The sequence below is a fragment of the Anas platyrhynchos genome, chromosome 1 (genome assembly GCF_047663525.1).
Source record: "Anas platyrhynchos isolate ZD024472 breed Pekin duck chromosome 1, IASCAAS_PekinDuck_T2T, whole genome shotgun sequence".
NCBI lineage: Eukaryota > Metazoa > Chordata > Aves > Anseriformes > Anatidae > Anas > Anas platyrhynchos.
In genome coordinates this window covers 168,553,946-168,578,588 of record NC_092587.1, presented here as the reverse complement: position 1 = coordinate 168,578,588, position 24,643 = coordinate 168,553,946, and the positions used below count along the sequence as shown (strand labels likewise).

Here is a 24,643-nt window from a genome sequence, read left to right as displayed (position 1 = left end):
CACTGTTCATACTGTAAGACTTGAAAAGGAGAGGAGAGGAGAGGAGAGGAGAGGAGAGGAGAGGAGAGGAGAGGAGAGGAGAGGAGAGGAGAGGAGAGGAGAGGAGAGGAGAGGAGAGGAGAGGAGAGGAGAGGAGAGGAGAGGAGAGGAGAGGAGAGGAGAGGAGAGGAGAGGAGAGGAGAGGAGAGGAGAGGAGAGGAGAGGAGAAAGAAAAGAAAGAAGCCCACCAAGAAAGCCAAGTTAAGCAGAAAAATCAGTTTTCTTTGTCATTTTTCAAGAACTGAAGGATGTGCACTTAACTGATATCAACTATATAACTAAAATGGATATTTAGCATTGATAATGAAACTGTGAAACTACAATGGTGAGCAAAGAATTGTAGAATGCAATGAAGGAATATGAAATTATCACTTCTGTAAGGGAAATAATAAATAAATGACATTTTTGCTCAAAGCAACACAGTGAATGACAGCCAGAATTACAACTTTTCCTGAACTTCTTACGAAAAAGAAAAAAAAAGTCATTTCAAAGGTAAAAAAAATAAAAATAAAATAAAATAAAATAAAATAAAATAAAATAAAATAAAATAAAATAAAATAATAAAATAAAATAAAATCCACATTGTACATTTGGTTTAGTCAGCCATTATTGATTCTGAACCTCTTTTATCTGGAGAAATAACCTGACTTTGTGAGTTTTAGCCACTGAATGATACAGTGATTCCCCAAGAGCTCTAGAGCTGATAGCACTGCTGTGAATTGTTTAGCAAGAGCAACTGTGGGATTCATGAAAAGAGTGTTACAGGTCTTCATAGATCAGAATGCTGCATTTCTGAAGCATCAACTAGTTCAAGATCATCTCAAGAGGGCGGTTAAATTCAGTTAAGCATATCTTCCCTCAAAAATTAGTTTCAACATCAGGGAGCCAAGAGTGATCTGGAAGTGATTCAAAAAATTTACATTAATCTTAACTGATTTATATATTTATTTACTAACTGAGAAAAACCTCAAGTTAATATTGTTAACTGTGTATTTGCTTATTAAAACTATTTGTTAATGGTAATTGCTGCCATTTTACATGATGAGCAATGTTTTCTACCAGGCTTCTTTTTTTTCATCTCCCTTGGGTGGGAGCTGATACATACATAGTTGATTAAGTCAATTTTGGATTACTGTGTAAATCAGTATAGAAATAAATGTAACACTATTTGCTCGTGGCTGTGATTTTATAATTAGTATTTTACTTTTAAGTTCCTTTCCTAGCTCTAGGATTAGAATGCAGCTATAGGAAAAAGAAAAAAAAAAAAAAAAAAGTGAACAGATCCTCTGAGACATTGAGTTGTATTAGTCTATATCAACAGAGGACCTAGTGATATTCTATCACTAAGTGATTTTTTACTTCACACTTTGTTATTTTATCTTATATTTCCACTCTGGAATTGTCGTGCTGAAGAATTTTTTGAATCATTAGCAGACTCTTTGCTTTGAATATGATCAAAATAGAAATATACTTAACCACACAGCTTAAAATCTTCTCTTCCCACAGTTATTTTCAGTAACACAAATTTAGAGATCTGTTTTTCTTGTTAGAAATTATGTCACTAGTAAAATCAGTAAGCAGCAGAAGAAAAGGAGATTACATTCTTTTTTAAAAATAAACTAAAAGATTGTATGGGAAAATATGAATGATGATGAAAATAAATCCTTAAAGTAAGGGGGAAGATGACCATTTTAATTTAAGATTTTGCAAAATAATTAACATGCTGCAGTTAATTACTACCCAAATATAGGATAAAAAAAAAAAAAAAAAAAAAAAAAAAACAGAAGAGGGAAGGAAAAAAAAAAAGCATGATTGTACAAATGGCCAGTTTCATGGGTTACGTAGCAAAAAACATTGATCTAGTTTAACAAAAAGCTCCTTATACTAGCCAAAATCTGCTCCGACTCTAAATTGACAGTCATCCTGTAAAATGGCATAGGTCAAACACTAATTCTGGCAAACCCTTAGCTGATAGTTCTTTTAAGTCCATACTCTGAATTATAAGAAAAAAATATATAGTCTTGGCTGTATGGTTTTCTGAGACTCTCACTAAGGACCCTACAAACCATAAAGAATTACAAAAGATCTGAAGGTCATGTAAGCAGTGATCCAGTTCCAGAGGTGATGAAAGGACAGTATGTAGTCAATGAGGAAAGTTTAAGACTAAACCCTGCCACCACAACAATGAGGGGAAAAACCTTCCACAAAGAGAAATTCAAAGCCAATGCTTAAGCTTAGGCATATCGTGTCACTTGCAGGGGAAGACTGTCACTCAATTTACTGGAAGCATATGATTATGCTAAGGGATGTAAGGTGGCTGCCTGCTCCAGCAGCCCCAGCTCAGCATTGTTCTTGAAGTCCAGTCCCCTCCCCTCAGGCTGGCACAGACAGCAGCTCCCTTGTGCAGACACACACACACACCTCTGGCCGCACCAGCATACATGTACATGTATACACACTCACACTCACAGGTGCTCCAAGCACCAGCACAGCCCCTCTGCCCACCCAGCAATGTCCCTTTTTCACCTGCCCCACGGGTCACCTACTCACCTGCTGCTCCAGTGTGGGGTTTGCCAGTGCACACACACACACCATGCATCCCCAGTTTGGGGCAGACACAGATGCTGCCCTCAGCAGCCAGCACTGGGCACATGGGCTGTGACCCGTGGCCCTGCTTCAGCTGCCAGGACAGAGCTCCTCACTCGCCTCATTCATCCCTGTCCCCCAGAAGGAGGACTGGGGGCACACACCACTCCCACCCTGCTGTCTGGAGGCTGAAAACCCTCACTTGCTCCAGGAGCTGATGCTGAGACCCCACTGGCTGCAGCAGCTGCCACCACAGGGCAGGGCACCCAGACACCAGCCTGACACCAGGAGTTGGCACCAAATTTCACTGAGACACAGAGGTCTCACCAGGAGCTGGCACTGAGTCCTTGAAGTGCTGACACATAGGGGACAGAGGTGATATCAGGCAGAGAGAGTGAGGAGAAGATTAAATGACAACACAGGCCAGACTGTACTAATCAGGCACAGAGCTCAGCCAAAGCATGCTGACTAGCCCTATTTTATATCCCTTTCTGTCTGTTTCTCCTTTGTTCCTTCCTGATCTTCTTCCCCTAAAACTTCATTTATAAACTTTGTACAGTTACACTTTGCAATATAATCAAGTTATTCTAAGAAATGATAACAAGTAATTATGATTTTAATTATGCTACATATGCAGGAGTACATACAGCATGAGGTGGGGTTATTGTTGAGGTCCACATCACATGTCCAAAATTCAAATCTAAAATCTGTGACATGGTTAATCATACACCATCATTTTTAGGGGAAAAATATAATATATGGGTTTTCTTTAGGTCCTGAATGTTTATCCACTCTTTATTTTTAAACAGGAAATACCACATCTTTGTTATGTGAAACTCAAACTAAAAGGAGCATTCATTTCCAAATATAATTTATATCAGTTGAAAAAATACTTTGTATCAAAGCAATTTCAATATATAATTTAGGACATTTTGACTCAATATGGTTTTGAACCTGAGCTGAGTTTACAGATCAGAAAAACAACTGGTAGTAGATACACTGAAACATTGTTCTATTAGTCACCTACTACGGCAGATTCCATAAAGCTTATCTAGATGAAGCATAACTTCACACCCTCAAGAGATACAGAGAAAAATTAATTCTGTATCTTAGATGGTGACAAAGGATAGAAAACTGCGGTGTTGATAAAGGACAGTTCAAGCATGATAGGAACGGGTTTTTTTTGTTTTGTTTTTTGTTTGTTTGTTTGTTTCTCCTGTTTTCAGACCAGGTAGTCAGCCAGCCGATACTTTCTTTTAATCACAGTACCGACCAAAAGTATATAAAATCAACTGCACATGAAACTGGTCTAGATGCTCCTTTCTTAAATAACCTTAAAATATGTCTAGTACTTTCTAAAAATTGTGATTTGCAAAATTACTGGATATATGTAATAGCTGTGGTACTTGAAAATGCAAATAAAAATATCAAGAAAAACTCTTGGAGGACAGGGAGGAATGGAAGGGAGATGGTGGGGGTATTCCTGTTCTTGTTGGCACAGTCACAGAAAAGTAGAACCCGTGCTTGGCATAGTATACCATGTTTTACTTCATTAAAATATTTTATTTTAAGACACCAAAAACCTTTTAAAAATACTTCTTAGTTGCAGCTTTTTTTTTCTTACATTCTTCTGTCATATTTTTCTCACTTCTGTTGTCTTGATGTGAAGAATTCTAATTGAAAATAATTAAATAAAAATAAAAAACTAGAAATATCTGGAGCACTTTCATAGTTTTCCAGTGCCGCATACTAGTTTGAAAATATATGTTGTACCAAAGTACTTTATTTCTGACAATCCTAGCTTTATAAAATGCATTCTGATACCATGGTTTGTAATTTTACTCCATAAATAAATAAATAAATAGTTTTGGAAAGTACTATCATGCATTAAAGACACAATCCTGAAATCATATATCATATAGACTCATATAGAACAGCTTGGGTTGGAAGACACCTTACAGATCATCTAATTCCAACCCCCCTGCCATGGGCAGGGACACCTCCCACCAGACCAAGTTGCTCAAAACCCCATCCAACCTGGCCTTGAACACCTCCAGGGATGGGGCATCCACAGCTTCTCTGAGCAACCCATTCCAGTGCCTCACTACCCTTGCAGTAAAGAATTTCCTCATAAAATCTTATCTAAATATACCTTCTTTTAGTTTAAAACCATTCTCCCTTGTTCTATAATTGTCTGCCCAAGTAAAAAGTTGCTCCCCATCTTTTTTTATAAGCTCCCTTTAAGAACTGAAAGATTGCGATGAGGTCTCCGTGGAACCTTCTTTTCTTCAGACTGAACATCCTCATCTCTCTCAGCCTTTCTTCATGGTAGTGGTGCTCCAGCACCTTGATCATCTTTGTGGCCTTCCTCTGGACCTGCTCTAACAGATCCACATCCTGTTGGACCCCAGACCTGGACACTGTACTCCAAGTGGGGCCTCACAAGAGCAGAGCAGAGGTGCACAATCATCTCCCTTGATCTGCTGGCCTCTGTTGATGCAGCCCAGGATGCAGATCCTTACTAAAGCAAAAGAATTAGTAGGTACTGTATTTCAGAATGGATATCTAGAATAGGTGAGCCAATATTTTGGCATTCCTTGTGAGTCTTATTTTCCCAGAAACTGTCAAACACTGGCAGAAAAATAGTTTAAGTTATTTAGTTGACCTGAATGCTGAAAATCTGAAGTAAAGACCATGCCATGTGATATTGACTATACGCTTGAAATGTCCTATAGGAGATGAGTTACAAGCTGTGTTGTAAACAGAACTTTAACATAAGAAATATAAGCACAAGTTTTAAAAATTTTTCAGTACTTTCCATTGTATTCTAAAATAAATTTTATTCTAAAATACAATGGAAAGTAGCTTCTAATATACATTTTTCTTCCAATTATGTACACGAATCAAACAGAAAGTTATAGAAATCAGCATTAAGAGCAGCTTTTCCATGGTAAGATTACTTTATTCTGAAAATCAGATTTTCTAGCTTTGTACAACTATTGTATTGTTTTTGCTAATCAGGGATCCTAGAAATAATTACACTATTGTTTCCATTGTTGAATGTCTCACAGTGACAGATTTGGCACAAGATACTATCCATTATTATAAAACAAGGTGCAATTTAAAAAAACATTTATACATTATATTGTTGCAAATAGAACCTGCTGAATTTAAACCAGCTAAACTGGCTTCTGAGTTTACAAAGCAGGTACTTAAAATGCCCATTTCTTCACTCTATATAGTTATAAGTTAAGACTCTTGATATCTGGCTTTCCAGACAAGCAGAAATCATCAAAACATCTGATTCACAAATTCACACCAAGTCAAATTAAGCTGTACAGAATGGGCCATATGTTTGCATATCAGAATATTTTTTCAAGCATGACACATCTTCAATTGTATGTGAGATCTTTATTTCAGATGAGGAGAACATTTGCATCTACAAAAACTCATTTGCTTTCCTTTCCAAACTATTATGCCATACTTTGTGTTAAGAAAACAAAGAACATTATAAAAGAAAATCAATGAGGAAAAAAAAAAAACAATCTGGGAATGTTTTCCTTAAGGCAAAAATATTTACACTATGGAGGCTCAGAAGAGAAACTTGAAAAAGCAAGTTCTTTTCCTTTATGGAAAAGAAACAGAAGAATCTATACAATACATACTTTACTGAAACTTAAATTCCATTCTTGGATAAAGAAGTCAGAGAAGAAACATTTGAAAAGAAAATCAATAGAAAACTGTTAAAATCCTACAAAATGATAACAAAGGAAGTGAAATTGTTTGTGCACAACTTCAAGAAAATGCTGTGAGGATGCAAGAAATAACTATACTTATTTGGAATTCCTCTGTGGAAAATGTGAGTTTGTTCCTCTCAGGATCAAAACAAAGAGTCCTGGTTTATGTACTAAAACATGAAGACATATATATATATATATATATATATATATATAGGATATCAAGCCTGTAGAAATAAAGTTACCCAAACCAAGCTAATAACAATTTCAGAGTGGAGGAAAAAAGATGTGCTTTATATCACCACATTTTAAAATATAGTGTTTTAAAATGAAAATGAAAAAAAAAAAAAAAATGTAGTTTAAATCTTCTTTTTCTAAAATTTCTCTTCCCTTAAGTGCCTATATTGAAAGAAGGTACAGTGCACATTTTAATGTACAAAGAAAGTGATCTGGGATAAGCAGACTTCTTTTTTTTCTTTTTTCTTTTTTCTTTTTTTTTTTAACTAAGATACAACAACAAACTTGCACACACATATCTATGTTTGTATTTGCTCCAGAAAGAATTGGCAAGGATTCTGAATTAACATATGGTTGCTGTTTGTTTTATAAACAAGCAGTGTTTTCCTTTGTTGGTTTGATATTTATTATTTTCAGTTCTGATTGACTTAACAAAAGCCTCCTAAAATCTATAGTCTACCTTCTAGTTTCCAAACCGGAAAGATGAATCTCAAATTATTTCTGATCTGTGGCCTTCTCTGAAAGTGTATAGTGTATCATGAAGGACGGCCACAAAGTGATTCTGTGATTCTGTGAAAGGCCCTCAAATAAGGTTTCGTATAGTTCAGCCTTGTGATCACTTGAACAAACCTTCTTCCTTCATGTTTCACTCAACTTTATGAAAGAATATGACTGTAAGGTAAAATCATTCTACTTTCTTACTAAAAAGCAACCCTTGCTTCACCCAAATAGTTTTGGCTTAATTTTGCATTATGTGCAAATTGTGCAGCATATACCTGCAATTTGCTAGGAGAGACAGCATTCTTTTTTTCTTGACTACATCTAAACTAAGCTTGCTAGTGAAGTCTCTACAGCAGTCATTATTGAGGGAACCAACTTGGATCATGGGATAGCCCATTCTCCATTCCCATCTTGATATCTCTTCCAGAAAACCAAGGTGACAAAGGTTTCCATCAATATCTCAGGCTAAGAAAAGGACAAAAAATGGAATGACAATTTTTTCTGCATCTTCATGCTACGTTTTCATACTGTGTTGCATATATAAGTAGCTTGAGTGGTGAGGTAGTCACTTGTCTTTTCTTCCTATAGTGACAATGTTGGCATTGATTCCAGAAGGTACATTGTTTTTGTGTCAGATAGTCATTTGATTTCTCCTACTCAATATCACAGAAATCAATAAATTATGTTGTAATATATTAAAAGGAAGCATATAATCACCTGTTCTACCTCTGTTAAACTACTTAGGCTGCAGATAACTGTGAACCCTTTCTTCAGTGTGAAAAAGAGGAGTCAGACTGTCTCAATTGCAGTCTGCCCACTGACTGGGGGGAAAACGAGTGCTTGATGGCACACATTTAATCATGGGGAACAAAGATCCCCATGATCTTTGGGCATCCCCAAAGATGCCCATTGTTTGGGCAGTTGTTTTATTTTTACAGTGACAGCAAATGAAGAAAGGTCTGCAATCAAATCCTGTGGTTTCAGTCACGTTTTGTGGTACTATCACTGTCCCTTTTTTAAGTTGTGACATTACTTCATTTTATTTCATGAAACTACAGTCTTTGTGCTATAAATTCTTCCTGATTTTTGGTTTGGTTTGGTGTTTTTGTTGTTTTTTGTTTGTTTCTGGATTTTGTAGTGGTTTTGTTTGTTTGTTTTACTGGACACCCAAGGCCACCATCTATTTTATTTTAAGTTTTACCTTCCTAATTAGAAGGCAAATGCTCCTTTTCCTAATAGGCAGTTATCTATCTAAAATCATCTTGTCTGCAAGGTAAATTTGAACTAACATGAAAGCTGAGTAGTACGATTTAATCTAGGTTAAATCAGAGTATTACCTTGTTCAATTTGGGAGTCTGCTAAAATACTAATAAATCGTCAGCATTTTCTGTCTTAGTCCCTTTCCCTGAATTAATTGTCTGAGACTCAGGAAATCACTTCTAAGCCCACAATTATGCAAATTAATATCTCAGATGCACAGAAAGGCAAGAGGGGCGGGGGCAGGGGGAGGGAGGTGGGGGTGGAAGAGAAACTGCTGTATGCAATAAAACTTAAAAGAAAATAGCTAAGTGTGCTACTAGTAGACAACTAAGCTAAATCATTAAAAATGTTCAGAAATATATTTCACCCAAATGGCTACAGTAAATTACAGTTTGGTGTATTTTTAAATTATTTCTTACCAGAAACTCCCAGGAAAATAATCCTGAGAAAGGATTAATTAGAAAAGTAACTTTGCAGTAACTTTGTAGATACCTATTAAAAATTAGCTTTGTGACTTGGGTAGTATTCTAAACATGTGTAGTTAGTTAAGGGAGAAAGAGAGAGGTAGCTTTAGTGACATTCACGGCATCGTAAAAAAAAAAAAAAAGAATTGTAAAATAACAGTAAAATGCCTTTTTGAGGTGTTTGTACTCAGTCATTGACTACAGATGATTAAGTAAATATAGGACATTTAACTACTAGAAGACTTTAGACAGACTTATCCCTTTCTCAACTCTGTTGTTATACTCCATGACTGTAGAGCAACATGAAATCCAGAGTTTTCAAATTTAAATACCCAATGTTAAACTGCCAGTAAGTACAGGTAGATCTTGCACTATGTTCATACTGATTTAGGGACATGACTTTAGATATTCAAAACTTGAAATTTTAATGAAGAAATGGATCTCATAGACAAAAGATACTGCACTGACTATGAATTGCCTTATTTCTTTCTCTGGCACATTTTATAAGAACTTATTTGTGTTACAGCATGCAAAGAAAATCACAGATAAACAATTTGGTTGTAATAGAATTATATTTCATGTGATCTTTAGTAATTTAAAGACTTCAGTGATCTTCAATTTATTTGTTTAGTTTGATTTTGCTGATGAGTTCCTCCTAGAAAAACAGATAAAGCACATTACAAGTGTACTCAATTGAAGAAGTATTGTAGAAGCACTGTAGCAATTATAACAATAACCAGCATAACTTCTCTACACTCTCAGAAGTTTTATGTTAATAAAAGCATGTATTGATCAATAATGTATATGAACTATTAAAATGTAAAAACAGTTGTTGCTGAAATTCTACAAGTTTAATTATAATAATGAATTTGTCCTGATTTCCATTTTGTAAAACTCATCTGGCTTCAGTAATGTTAACAGGGTAAAAATAAAAATAAAATAAAAATAATAAAAATAAAAATCTGAGGTCTTTCTTTTAACTATAAATTACAGTTCCAAATTTGAGGGGAAAAAAAAAAAAAAAAAAAAAAAACATATATCCCATCTGAGGAATATATATTGCCAAGGCTTCTTATAAAAGAAAAACTATTATTGTCTTACCTGAATGACAAAGTAGTAAAAATATTGACTGCTATAAATTGTATTTATAGCTATTTAATGGGTTACAGAAGTACTCCATCAATTATGGCTTATTTATTGTATTGACTAAATTGATTCATGTGGTATCACATCAACAATCATTTTTGATATTGCATCTTATTGATAAAAGCTGATAATGACTGTTACAATAGTGATATGTATTTATGCTTTTATCACTTTCAGTCACAACAACAGATTTATGCAGTATCAGGAAGCAGGAAACTTCCAATTGATCTTTAAGAAAAAGAATGATGTGATAAAAACTTGCTTAGTCCTTCTGTCCAATTAATATTCTTTATTGTAGCATGTACCTGTGGAAATGAAGTAGTCCATGGCTCTTATGTATAGGTAGCAATTGTTTTTCCTGAGATAATTCTATGTTATAATTACCTTCCTCCAAATGCAACCACTTTGTTTTTAACTGTGTATAAACAAGGAAGAAAAACATGCTACAAAATCCACCAATTTAACAGCAAATAGCCAACTGTCCAATAGGAGGTTTTGTGCCATAGGACTTTAAAGGTAGTCATATTAACAGTTTTAAATGAGACAGAGAGAGAGAATGAATGTCTTTAAACAACCAAACTCTAAAACAATTGGTGCAACCGATGCAACAATCAGACAACCTCGTGTTGATCTTATCTATTTCTATGAGCTTGAAAAAATGCAATTAAATAGTTCATTTTTCTCCTGGATGTGTGGAAAGAACTTGAATTCTCATAGATTCCTGTATTAGCATGAAGGCTGGAGGAGCAAAAGGAAGGATATTCCCTCTCAATCCTCCATCCCTCTCAATTTAGGGATGTTGTAGGGGGAATAGTACATTATAACATTGCCTTATGAACTAGTACTAGTGTGTGTAACAGGTATCTGTCACTGACAGCTCACTGGGTTACAATTAATTCTGAGTCATCAGTCATGTCTTCTCCTGCAAGCACAGAAAGCAGAAATAGAAGCAGCATTGCCCTTTGAGGATAAGACCTTTTACATGCTATGATTCTAGAAAGCAGCTGTACATCTATTAACACAATGGACACTATAGCTGTCAAATTAGATAAGTGGACCACATTGGAAAAGCTGAAAGTGGAAGTGATTGTTAAGGATAATATAGTTACACTGTTGCATGCTGGGAAAGATTCAATTTGTACGATATTTTAATTTTGAAACTAATATTGTTATCCCAATTGATTGCACACACTATAAGTTAATTAAAACTCCACAGATAAAATATATCTACGTCTCTACTAGAAAAGGAGACAGGCTATAATGTATTTGCACCATGAAAACCTATGTTTTCTTTTTTTACATATGACAAGATAACTATAAGAACTTTCTTAAGAACAGATTTTTATTTTATTTTATTTTATTTTATTTTATTTTATTTTATTTTATTTTATTTTATTTTATTTTATTTTATTTTATTTTATTTTATTTTATTTTATTCCAAACTTAAAACTCAGAGCTTCGGAGTTTTCATTTTACATATGTAAACACATGTTGCAGAAAAATTAAATTCTTCAGAAATTCTTCACAGAACAATACATGTACACATTGCAACAAATACTTGCTACAAATTCTTTCTCCACCACATGTAACACATATGTACATTTGATTGCTAATATCTTGTGATGTCAAAGGTTGAAAATCTTAATCCACAGAGAAGATTAGGTCTTTCAGTGGTTGAATGAGCCTTTTTGGTTTGATAATGGGTCTTTCATTCCTGTGCCATGCTGACTATTGAGTTTAAAAGGCACATCTTTGGTTGGTACATGAAATTATAGTGCCAAATAGGATATGAAAGAGTAGCCACATTAAGGTGTTTTCACACAGTAGTTTCTAGAAAAGTCTAAAATACACTTCAGTAGTATAAGAAAGATAAAACTTTAGTAACAAAGACAATGAAAGAAGAGGGAAAAATAAGGTCTTTTTATGTGGAAATCATCTACACAAAAACCACAGCAGTACTACTGTGTTATCAAACGAGCAGATACTCTCACTGGCATCTTATTGTATCAGTAACACAGTACAAGAAATGTATTTTCTGCTGGCCCCAAGTAGAAAAAAAAACGAGAGTTGACAAGAATCATTATTATTATTCACACTTCACCCAATTTTCAATATTTTCCACAAATTACCTATGGCATGATCATGACATATTAAAATTTATAGGGAAAACAAGAACTCTGACTATCTGAACAGTTTTAGAAACTGCTAACACCACAGATCCCCTTAGAATAGGTTGAAAGGTGGCTTTGATAGTTTGTATTCATGTTCTGGTGTTGATGATCTCAACTAATTTGTGCCAGCTGAGCTTAGTCAATTTCTTTCTTCTAGTGACCTAATGGAATAACTTTGCAGAAATTTTTGAAATTTCATTAACTGATGTTTATAACTAATTCCTTCTGCTTAGCTTTTACTGGAAATATTTGCTAAGTCACTTATGCAAAAGTACAGACCTTATGATCTTGGCCTAACAGTGAATTCTCCGATGTTATATGTCCACAAAATTGGAGAAAAGAGGATGTGGAACATTTAGTTTGGGTATAAAACATGTAGTGATTGGTGCATATATATATATTTTTTTCTAATTTACATACCAGCAAGTTTCTCATTTCACAGAATTTGTTGGATGTCATCACCTTTAATCCCATCAAGTTTAAACTGATGGATTTATTTGTACACTCTCCACCTAGAGCACATGACCATGTCTATTAATACAGATAGCCAAAGATTGCTGACTTTTGAGCCCAACATTTACTAACATTTCAAGGGTAATTTACATGTATTTTGAAAATGCTAGCTTTTCATCAGGCAAAATGACAAGCACAAACCTGTTTTACATGCAATATTATTTTAAATAAAAGCATGAAAAACATGGAGGCAAATAGGAATAAAATTGCACTTCACATGATTACTACAGAAGCACAAGTATATGTGTCTTTGTTTTCCAGAGAAAGAAATAATAATAGTAGTAATAATTTTTAAAAATCCAAAGAGTCTCTATCTAAATCTAAGCCAATGGTTTAAGAATATTGCTGTTATGATATGGTCTATTACTAGATAGATCTGTAGATAGAACACATTCCTGAGTGAGAATTCATCATTAGAACAAATATTAAATAAAAATATATCTCACTATGGGCAAATTGAACTGAGTTGTGTTATTGTTTGCATATCAGTTTCTCACGTAGCAGATTGGTATCCTTTCTGATATGTACTACTACAGTAGATGGAAGAAAATGCATGGTAGTACCTTGGGATTTTAGTTATCAGAGCGCAGAATACATCACAGAGCTCAGTACCTGTGGAAGCTACCTTATCTCAGTCAGGTTGACAAGATACATAAATATACCCAAACCCCATGATTTACCCTTTACTGTTGACAGATCACAGATATGAAAGTCTGAGAGATTTCACAGGAACTGCTGTTAGGATGATAACTGGTCAAAAATGTCAGATGGCCACACATACTTGAGAGAAAATCTGAAACTGGAACCTTTGTATTTAGTAGGAGAATGGGCAGAGGAACAGGATGCTATTATTACTTCACTGCTACTAGAAAAATGAACGTGCAGTGAAAAGAGCAGCCAAAACAAAATCAAGATTGAGAAAATTCTCTGCAATGGAGACAATATTTGCTGACATAATTTCAACTTTAAGTTTTTTAAAGTAATAAACACAAGCCTAACCTAGTAAAGCCACTGGAAAATGTTCCTCTGACTTAAATGGGATTAGGGTTAGTATATCAACATCTTCACTTGCACTAAAGCCAATAAAATTTCAAGCTTTTATTGTCAGCTATAAGTAAACGTTCTGAATGTTTCTGATTTTACCTTTTTTTTTGACTGGAATTCTGTTACTCACACATATCATCTTTTGTATTGAAGGCACTCAACAAACATACTCAGCTTTTTTGCCTTGCTGTATTGGATTTTTTTTTCCAGTGTGTGCTACTAAGTTGTTCTTTGGATATAGAAATTTAAATCTGATTATGGCTTCTTAAACAAGCTTTAACTATATAAATAATCACTCAAATTAGACGTTAAGCGTTTACCACGTCTGTGTGCAGAATTCTGTGTTTGAACTTCTTAGCAACAGTTAAACATGTTTTCTTTTAATAGCCTACCACTCTATTTTCTAAGTGGTGATCCACTTAGTTATTAGACTTATTAGATTAAATTAGTTATGGCTAATTAATGAACTATGTAAAAAACATGCCCTCAAATTTTGAATTACACAATGGCCATAAAAAAAAATAAAAATAAAAATAAAAAATTTTGCAGGTAGGGCAATTAGTGTTGTTTGTTTGTTTGTTTGTTTGAAGACTTCCTAATTGGAACTAGGGAAAAATGTAGCTAAAACTACATTTGTGTAAGTTCTTACCATAAATTTTCCTTTTCCATAGAAATAGTCATAGATAATATTTACTGCAACTGGTTTTATTGAAAGGAATAAAATCTAAATGATTAAAAATTAATTCTGTATCTAATGTAATCATGAGCCTAAAATATGTACATACAACAGATTAAAGAAACGTGCACTTTGCAAAATACCAGTAGGTATGTGTTTTACTCTGAGATAGGCAAAGTTAGTTATTGTTATTTCTTAGGAATGTAAACAGTTAAAAATCTCTAGAATTGAAACTAGAAAGTCTGGACAATATATTTTGAATAGCAGTCTTAATAACAGAAGTAAAGTTAACAAAAATAACTCAACATCAAACTGTACATTAAATTAATAATGAGGAAGCCAAATGTTTCCCACAATATGAAAAAAAAAAAAAAAGATATGGTACATGCCCTGGGTTGACAGATGGAAGGAAAGGAAAGACAGATGTGCTCTAATTTCTTGAGTCGTCTTTTTTTTTTTTTTCATAAGAAACTGCTAATTCCATTACATTGGCTTCAGATATTCACCAGAGCAATAATTCCAAATATCCTTTAGGATATTGCCTACTGGTATCGTCTTGAATGATATTCAGTAACAAGAAAAATCACTAACAGCTGACACTTTTCTTCGAAATGGCTAAACATCAACCAGGTCCACTTTGTCAGCCCTTGTAAAGGGGACCATCTGGAATCTTAACAATTAAAATCAGGGGCCAGGTCATACAAGTAACATTTTAAAGAATTTATGATACTGAGTTTCTAAACTAAACAGAAAATGACAGATAAGCTAATGTGTGAGATGATATAAGCAGCCATTCCAAACTAGGGGATGGAGGGCAATCATGTGGATGAAGTTAGAAGATGGGCTTTGTGACAGATTTCATGAGTTGTTAGTTACTGTGTGAGTCTCTGTAATCAATAGAAAATTTCTTTTTAGACTCAGAATCATATAGCCAAAATCTATTTCCAGGTACTGAGTACGAGGGGCCAACTGCCCTCAAATACCAGTGATGTTAAGCACTCAATATTTTTGCTTAATAATAAGTGGGAAATATTGTCTTTTTCATCTGGGCACGATTCCTAAAAAAGCTAACATGATATTTACAAATTAATTTAAGAGGTCTGGTTGCAAATGCTATCCAAAGAATAAATATTTTATTACTGTATCATTTAAGGTAGAAGAAATAAATTTATAATTTCTATCTACTTAATTCTAAAAGGCTTTACACAGAGCAGGGAAAGGTAGGGGAGAAAATAGAAGAGTGGCACTGCGAAAAGTAATACTCAAACAACACAGAAAAGTATGCTGTTCGCCCACAAAATTTACAATCTGATTGAAGACTGGGTGAAGTAAAGACAACAAGAGAGCCATGGGGAAATAAAGGTAGCAGTAAACAGCTCCATATGACTACTATGTGTAACAGCTACATATGATTACTATATGTACTGCTATGTGTACTGCTTGATGGATCGAAATCATTATGCTTTCTGGTTGCATCTGGGGATATTTTCCTTCTCAAAAAATAAACAAAACCAAGCATAAACAACGTAAATAAAAAACACGAGAGATCTTTCTCTGATTTTTTTTTCACAACCTATGTTAATTTAATCTCCTAATTCCACTTGTATGATGACAAATTTTACTTTAAGGTATTCCTCTTTGTACTTCGATTTTTAAAACAATAATAAACAGTAATTACATATATTCCTTCCCCTCTAGATATTTATACACACTCCATGATATATACATTATTTGATATTTATATTAATAGTCATTATCTATGATAATATTTATATAATAATAGAAATATTGCTTGCAGAAATAATATTGTTTATAATATATAATTTGTAAATTGTAATGTACATATTACTATTCTTTAACATTTTTTTAATATTAATAATGGTGTGGGCCTCCTCTGAATCAGCAACACAAAAATCTTCCTTATTTGCTGTTTGCTGCAAATCTTCCTGTTTGCTGTCTAAACTCAAACACGAAAAACATGTGTTGTGCCAGTCTCCAGAATAAATGTTTCAAATGGTACCAATGCCAATTTAATTGGCATCTCGCACAAAGACCCTCTATGTTTACATGTGAATGTGTTTGATTTCATATTGAAATGATTAATCAGAGCAAATGTCTTTATTTTCTGCTGTTTTAACTTCAAGAAATGATCTCTTCTGTTTTTATCCTATTATAAGGATCGTTACAAAAATGGGAAACAATTAACACTGGGTTTAATGTGTGAATGCCATAGAGCTGAAGTAATTGCACTCAAGGTCTGCTAACTTTTTAATCAGGCATTTGGTTGCAAGCTGCTCACGATTGATTCTGAGAGAAGAATTAACACAATCTAGGCTGCAAAAGCAGGTGTGCCAAAAAAGCAGACATATTGGCAAAACCAATGAAAGAGTCTAGAGGGTAAAAGAAGCAAAAACTAATAGAAAATTTTTCTTAAAAGAATTTTGCTTGGTGTCCAATCATAATTGAGTGAAATTAATTGCAACAAATGAGCACAGAGAGAGTTTTTTGACCAAAATAATTAAGAAATATGAACAGCAAAACCACAAATGCTCAGTTTAGAGAAGACTTGCCAGTCAGAATCTTAGTGAGCAGAATTAATTAGATTGGGGAGTTGAAATTTTCATATGTGTTTTGCTAAATAAATAAATAAATGAAAAACACCATGAGAGGTTTCTGGAATTACAATAACACTTGCTATTCTCAGCATTTATGCTTTATTTTTGAGGGAAAAAAAAAATCATTTTATTTTCTATCCAGTAAAAATAAGTATTTTTTTCCTTTCCCTAATATCTGTTGTATCTATTCTCCATGCTTAAAAGTGTCCTGAATTCAAAAGTGCTTGTTCAGCAAATCATTTGATGCACTTATAAATTCCATGTGTTGATGAACACATGGCTGCACACACATATATCTATAGGATCACAATTATGTCAAAGAATAAACTATCCACTTGCAAGGATAAGTGAAAATTGCAAGCTCAGATCAAAGAGTGAACTATTCATGTGAGCACTCCCATCTGAAAAATACACTTCCTCAGTTCATACTATAGAATTAAAATATATTCCTTTCAGAATTGCCTTTAAATAAAATGTGACTTTTATGTAGGACATATATGCTTGCCTAAGCTTTTACATTTATTTGTTTCTTTCTTTGTTTGCTTGATCCATTTTCTTTAATTGAATCATCTATGTACCTAATTCTAACAATTTTGTCATACAACTAAAATTCTATACAAAGGAATAGTTTATATAACCTTATATAACAGTTCTATATCAGGATCTTGACCAAAGTCCCCAAAACATCCAGATTAGAAATAGAAAATATTATTACCAAACTACATTGATAATAAGTTTCTGACAATTATTAATGCAAGTCAGGAAAAATTTCACTTATGATCCAGTAAACACCATTTAGGGAAAAAAAAAAAAAAAAAGCACAAAACAAAACAACACAAGGGGTTGAAGATGGTTTACCTCATAGATATCTCTGAAAACACTGCACAAAGAATACTTTTTAAAAGAAATGGCAAAGAACTGACTGATATGCCACCTTCCGTTCTTTGCTATTTCTGGGACAAAGCAGGAAAAAAGCAGCTGCCTTAGAATCTGACTAATATGCTCTGTTGAAAATAAACATATCTAAACATTGTTCTAAACTTTTGCTATTCCTTTTTTTTTTTTCTCTCTCTTTTCCCAAACAACTGAATTTACCAAGTACAAAATGTATTAATTAACTTAGATCAAGTGTTGCAGTATACAGATGCCCACATCTAAACAAAGGTACCCAAAAGCATAATATCAAATCCTTTTAGAGCTGACTGAATACAGGAGGAGGTAGGGTATCAGAAGCTTTAATCGTTGTCCTATTTGCTTTAATCAACAGCATCATCTACTCTCCAGTTGCTTACAAATGCTTGAAAACAGAAAGTTGCAGCTGTTTGGGCACCAGCAGAGCTAAATGGAGAGGATGGATTCTAACAGATGACCTGAGATGCCCAAAAGTTTTCCTGTTTTCAAACAAGGTGTCTAAATGACAGAAATTATGTGAAACAATACCCAATTCAATGGCCACTATCTCACCTTGGATAAGTCTGGAAGAATAGTCACATATTTGTGAATCTGCCAATGCTCTGATTTTTTTTCTTATTTTTTTTTCCTGTCTTTCACCTTCCTTCTAACAGCTATCACTCAGTCACTCTACTCTCTGTCATCTGCAGGTGAAGGGTTTTACAGAAATGAAAGGCAGTGGTCTGGCACAGGGCCACCCACACACTCTCACAGAGTCCCTTAATCATAAGGGACTTTCACACCTCTCTGATCTGGGAACAATTCAGCATAGATGCCAGAAGGAAAAAGAACAAAGAAAATGTCATTTGAAAATTCCCTTAGTGGCTTAATAATACTGCTGAGATGGCTTTTGCCAGATTAAACAGATATGCTCCTTTGGACTCTAAATATTGCTCTGAAACCAATTCCCCAACCATTGTCCAGAGTTTAACAGGGGTTGGGATACCAACAACCAAACTTTGAAGTGATTCTTCGAATTCCGGTGGAGTTGGCTGTGGAGACAGCTAGAATACTCAGGTCTTTCCAGGCCAAGGAGAGAGAGGGCAGTTTGATTTCTTTGCAATTGTTGTCTCTAAAGGACTTGGACAAAGCAATTACCACAAAACAACTTATTTCAAAAATGCTTAAAAGTAAAGAATTTGGAGCGGGGGGGGGGCAGGGGTAGTGAACTGGCTGATATTTTTGAATGGTGCCTACATTCAGCACTGCATTCTGACACTTTGGTAGAACACTACAGAAGCTGCAATATATTAGTGAAACTTGACAGGATAAGGATCTTCCTTCACTTGCTATTTTGTTTTGAAGTGACAAGAAAGCTACAGGCAATAGAGGATTTCAAGATGAGGATTCTATCTGATACTCACATGAAGCATCACTGAATGCAATCCTTTAAGTGATGTCAACAACACAACCCATAAGTATATATAGGCAGAAAAAGTCTTTTAAAAATCTTAAAGTATCATATTTTGAAAGTAAATCATACTTTAGTTTCCTACGTGCCAATACTCACCTACATAATTCCTCTGAGACACACTCAAATATTAAAAGAGACCATTTGTCTATCTACATTCATTCAGTTGAGCACTCAGCAGGATCACTTTCTTGTGATGTTTCTAGTACTTGGGTTAATTTCATTACACTCTCTGAGATATTCATCATAAAGAAATATCAGGATATCAAAATGCAATGTAATAATTCCAGTCCACTTATATGGATGAATCAAATTACTGTCAATCTGGAAATTTGCTCTGAGTTATTAGTGAATATATTCACTCCTTCCAGGTCCTTATCAGCTTCTGCAGAATCTAAGCTTTTAGAAAACTTTGTAAAGAAGGTCTCAAAACTATAAACTGAATAAAACCAATGCAGTGCTTGATTTCTAAATCAGCAGACAGACAGGTGGAGTGCCACTGCTGTAACCCAAAGATTTGACAGGCTACAGCAGAGTTAAAACTGACAAGTCCTTTGTCATATTTTCCTGCTGCTATTCAAAACACTCTGAGCAGTAGGAGACTGACGAGAAGGAGGTTAATGTTGTTCTGCAGCAATTTAGACTGTGCAAGACTGAAGAAAGCAAACACTATAGGAATGTTTCATTTCTGTAAATTGCAACACATGATTTGGTGGGGATATATTATCAAGCTAGCTACTCATTTCAGCCAGACTTCATAATGCCTTTAAAAGTTATTGTTGTGTTTTTTGTTGCTGTTGTTGTTTTGTTTGTTTGTTTGTTTGTTTGTTTCATTCCTTGATTACTCTCAATTTAACTATAAAAATCCAGGGGAAAAAAAAAAAAAAAAAAGCCTCAATGTCTGTTTTAGTGCATTACATCTTTCCAGAATACTGTCGTCCATAGAGCAATATTACTTTCTTTTGCTGTTTGAAGTCAGATGGAAGAAGCAATAATTAGACTGCCATCAGAACATAATCCATAATCTAGATTTCTGCAGAGGATGCAAGGGATGTACACTGTGACCAGGTAACTGGCAATGAAGTTGAATGTAGATATAAATGTAATAAATAGATAGATAGATAGATAGATAGATAGATAAAGGAGAGAGGATTGAAACTGGATAGAAAGAAGATGACTGTGGCCAGGGAAACGGCCTGAAATTTGTAGGTAGGAAAGAATGAAATGAAAGGCAACACAAAGATAGTGAATAAGACCAAGAATCTATGACACGCCAAGGACAAATAAAAAGAGATATTCATTCCTATTTACCAATGGAAGAAGAGGAAGGTGATGAAAGAAAGGAGATTTTAAAAGAAATTGAGAGAAAAGCCTCTAGCAGGCCTGCACAGATATAGGACTAAAAACGGGTTAGAAAAGACAATTGAGAAAAAGAAACTTTTGAAGAGCAAATGACCACTGATTGTCCAATTTGTGATTGAACAAACCTCTTCTGGGAATGAACCAAGACTGACTAGTTAATGGTACTGTTGTAAGCAGAAATGGATCACTTGTTTCAAATGTAGGTATTAAGTGATATAGGGATAGACAAGGGATACAAAATAATCCACTGGCAAAGAGTGATGAATGAATCCTACTCTGAATTAGATTTTGTCTCTGCCTTCACCATACAAAATGTTTATATGGTACCAGAAAAGTTGTTACACTTTGTACTAATGACCAGTTAGCATGAAAATAACAGGTTACTTCTCAAGTCAGTGGAGAGAAATGGGCATTTGCCAAAGATGTTCTTTGAAAGATATCATCTTTATGATAGGTGGAATCACGTCCTGTCACTGCCATTTGCTAAATGACTTTATTAAATTGACTAAAAACAATGTCTACGTGGCTTTCTCTAAAGTAACATGAAATAATACTGAAGTTAGGTAATTTCACCTTTAGTTTCTGTTCTTTACTTCCTGAATGGTTTATTTATGGCCCAAAAGTTGAGATTGAGTATGCAACAGTGGCTTATGCTCTATTTCTCCAAAGCTGCAGAGGATGCTAATATCCTTTTGATTCTGAACTGAAGAATAAATATATTAATATTTGTGAAGAATTCAGATACAGTAGTGATAAATGTCATAGCAAATTCCATTAGAAAACTAATAGTTCTGTTTTCAGAACAGGATATGAACACTGCAACAAATAACATCAACTTACAGTGAACAAGGAGAACAAATATTGAGGTTAGCTCATTAACTTGGACTGATTATTTTGTGCACTGAATACAATCATGATTCTCTGGAAACAATGGTCAATATATGATTAGGTAATTAAAAACTGTACTGTAATTCCTACACATAGTGAGGCAGAATTGAGTTTGCAGTAATAGCTTGAATACTGGCTTGTAGATGCTGGATTCTGCAACATTAAAATGATAATTAAACATTCTTTGTTCTTAGTGGATATACCACTACAACTTGGAAATAGGTAGGGAAAGAGGATGTCTTGCTAAGACATTCACAATAGAAGTATGAGATATAGTTCTGCCAAGAGAAGAATATCAAATTAATTGGAAACAAAATCTATGTTTTCCATACAACTTTATATATATATATATAAAAAAACCTTTTTCAACTTTGCCAAGTCTTTAAATCTTTCAGAAATGTGGTTCAGTTTTCTCCTGTTTGTTTTATTTATATCCTCTTTATCCTAGCCCAGGAGTTTTAATTGCTTTTCTTCCTTATGAATTAAAACAAACTGACATTACAAAATATATTCAAGTTTTTGTTTTTTACTCTGTCTGCTAAAGCCATCACTGGGTAACATTATTTTTGACAATACATCCATTAAATGAAATGCATATTTGTTTGATATTCCCTCACATTTTTCAGCATTCACTGTTTAGTTTTTATTTATAAACCTCACGGATTTCAGACTGAAATGTTTCCACAAAGGCATACTTGGCTCAATTTGTATGCAAGTCTAACTGGCAAGAAACAACAACAGTGTTCAAGACTGACTCTCTCCTCTCTTTGGAAAGAAAGATGCTGTGAAAAGTGAACCTATGCACACAGTCATTGAGAAATCTGAAAGTGCTGTGATTGGAAGTGACAATATGGCTTGCTTAGTGAGGATTTGTTTTGAATGTGCAGCTTCAGAATTATTTACTAATTAAAAATGTTTTACCATGGAGGAACCCGTTGAGATTTGCCTCTTGTTTCCTAGGGTGCAGGAGCGTGAAATCATGGATGAATGAGCTATAGCACCATAATTTGCTTCTGTCAGTTTAAATGAAAAGGTCTGAAATGAACTGGTGAAATTAGTTCACAACATTTTACCCACCAGTAAATGCAATTTAATTTAATGGTAAACTGTAAAAGTATACCCAGCTTTCATGAACTTCTAATTTTACACCAGACAGCAGAGTTCTTTCCTCTATACCCTACACCATGCCCTCTTCAGATTGAGGAAATTAAGGTATAACCAATTGACATTGAATTACTGATATCCAGCACTGAGAAGAGAATGTTTCTTGCACATGATTAAGGCTGAAAAATACACCTATGTACTCCAGTTCTCCCCTCTGCTTCCTCCCCTATGTGTAGTTAACTTAGGCTGTTTTAGTCTGGTATTTACTGTGCTGAAATAAACAACTAGAAAGAAAGACTTTTAACTATTGGGGTGGAAGAAAGAAAGGATACTTCCTGGCAGTAACAGATATTGATGTGATTATAGGGACTAGTATCACTCTTAGTAGATTTACATTTAGTAGAATAAAGTCACTTATCTGTGAAATTACTCGTAATTAGGATGACCTCATTCAAAACCCAGTTAAAGGTAAGCAAATCAAAATAATCTTTTCTTCAAAGACTGATAGTATACAGTATCCATCTGTTAAGAATAACTACTTGTTTTATCAACTCACTATATTGCCTCAAGTATTAAGCAGGAAAGACTCATGTGCAAGAGGACCTTCTTGGAGGGTGAGCAATTGCTCTCTGCTACTCCGTGTCTCATCCTAGCAAGGAAAGAACAAGACAACTCCAGAACTTCATTTATCCCGTCAGACTCAATGTCCACCTCTTGATTAACAATATAGGAGGCAGAAAACAAATATAACACAGTCTATAAAAAACATGGTTTATCTCTTGTTATCAACACAGGGTCATTAGTTTTTGTATCATGCCCAGAAGTAAATCTAATGAAGAATCATTGTGTTCCTCGAAGCTAAGGTTACATTTTACATGCCCAAGCTCATCATCATTTCAAAGTGCCCAATTACCAGCATGTGTGAGTTCTGTCAAAAGCTATTAATAGAATTACATCCATAGCAAGTGGATGGCAATATATGCATGCTTATACAAAATAGAAGTTTCAGTGTATAAAAAGTTACACTCTATGATTCACTCTAACCCTATAGATGGAAACAAGTATCTTCTTCATATTGGGTTAACTATTTATATTCATCAGAAGGAGCCCTAGTATCTAGGCAGACAATGGCAGAAGACTATTAGTAAAAGTATAATTATTTTTAGGCGGAACAAAGGGATAACTCTGATTTTTGATTTACACTTATAGAATGACTCAGTGATGTTTAAATCTTATAAACATAATGTGGGATTGGACATAAAAGTCACATACAACCCCAAATCTGTTCAGGGTAGAGGCAATTAAGTGACCTAAAGCTGATATAAGTGAATCCCAACCACATAGGTGAGAAGTGATTTTGTAGCCTGATGTAGCCTTTTTAATACAAAGAGTGAGAAAAACCTCTCATCATGAAAATCACTGACAGGAAAATCACTTTTTCTGGAATCTAAAAGGCAGTGTGCCAGGCTGGGTAAGTTCTGCAAATTCATGGTAAAACTGACTTACTGCATTGATGGTGTTAGGGAGGGACATAGCATACATGACATTGTCAGAGTAACCCTAAAACGTACTAGGCATGCTTAATATTCGATAGCGCTAAAAAGCAAAAATGTGTCCTTCAACAATATTCATTCTCTTTAGCTGGAGAAAGATAAACTTCCTGTATCTGCACTCTGATGCACTTATATAAATAGAAATCACCATTATATGTAGGTAAAAATGTTTTGTTTTGTTTTGTTTTCCTATTCAATTTTTATGTGATTTTTTTTTTTAAATAGTGACAAATATGAACGATGTTGTATTGCACAGAGGGGTGTAGGGAATCTTTCACAGCAATGTCATTTTTTTTTTTAATCAAACATTTGTAATAGTCCCACATGATTATACAGTGAGCATTTTTATACCATAGAAGCCAATTTCAATGTGCTGTTTCAATTA

The 24,643-nt window shown here is 34.3% G+C and overlaps 1 protein-coding gene across 4 annotated transcripts in view; it reads right to left on the bottom strand.

Annotated features, from left to right (window-relative positions):
* Nucleotides 1–24,643, bottom strand: part of PCDH9 (protocadherin 9) — a 735,508-nt gene that overhangs the window by 274,929 nt on the left and 435,936 nt on the right. The gene's annotated exons all lie outside the window — the stretch shown is intronic.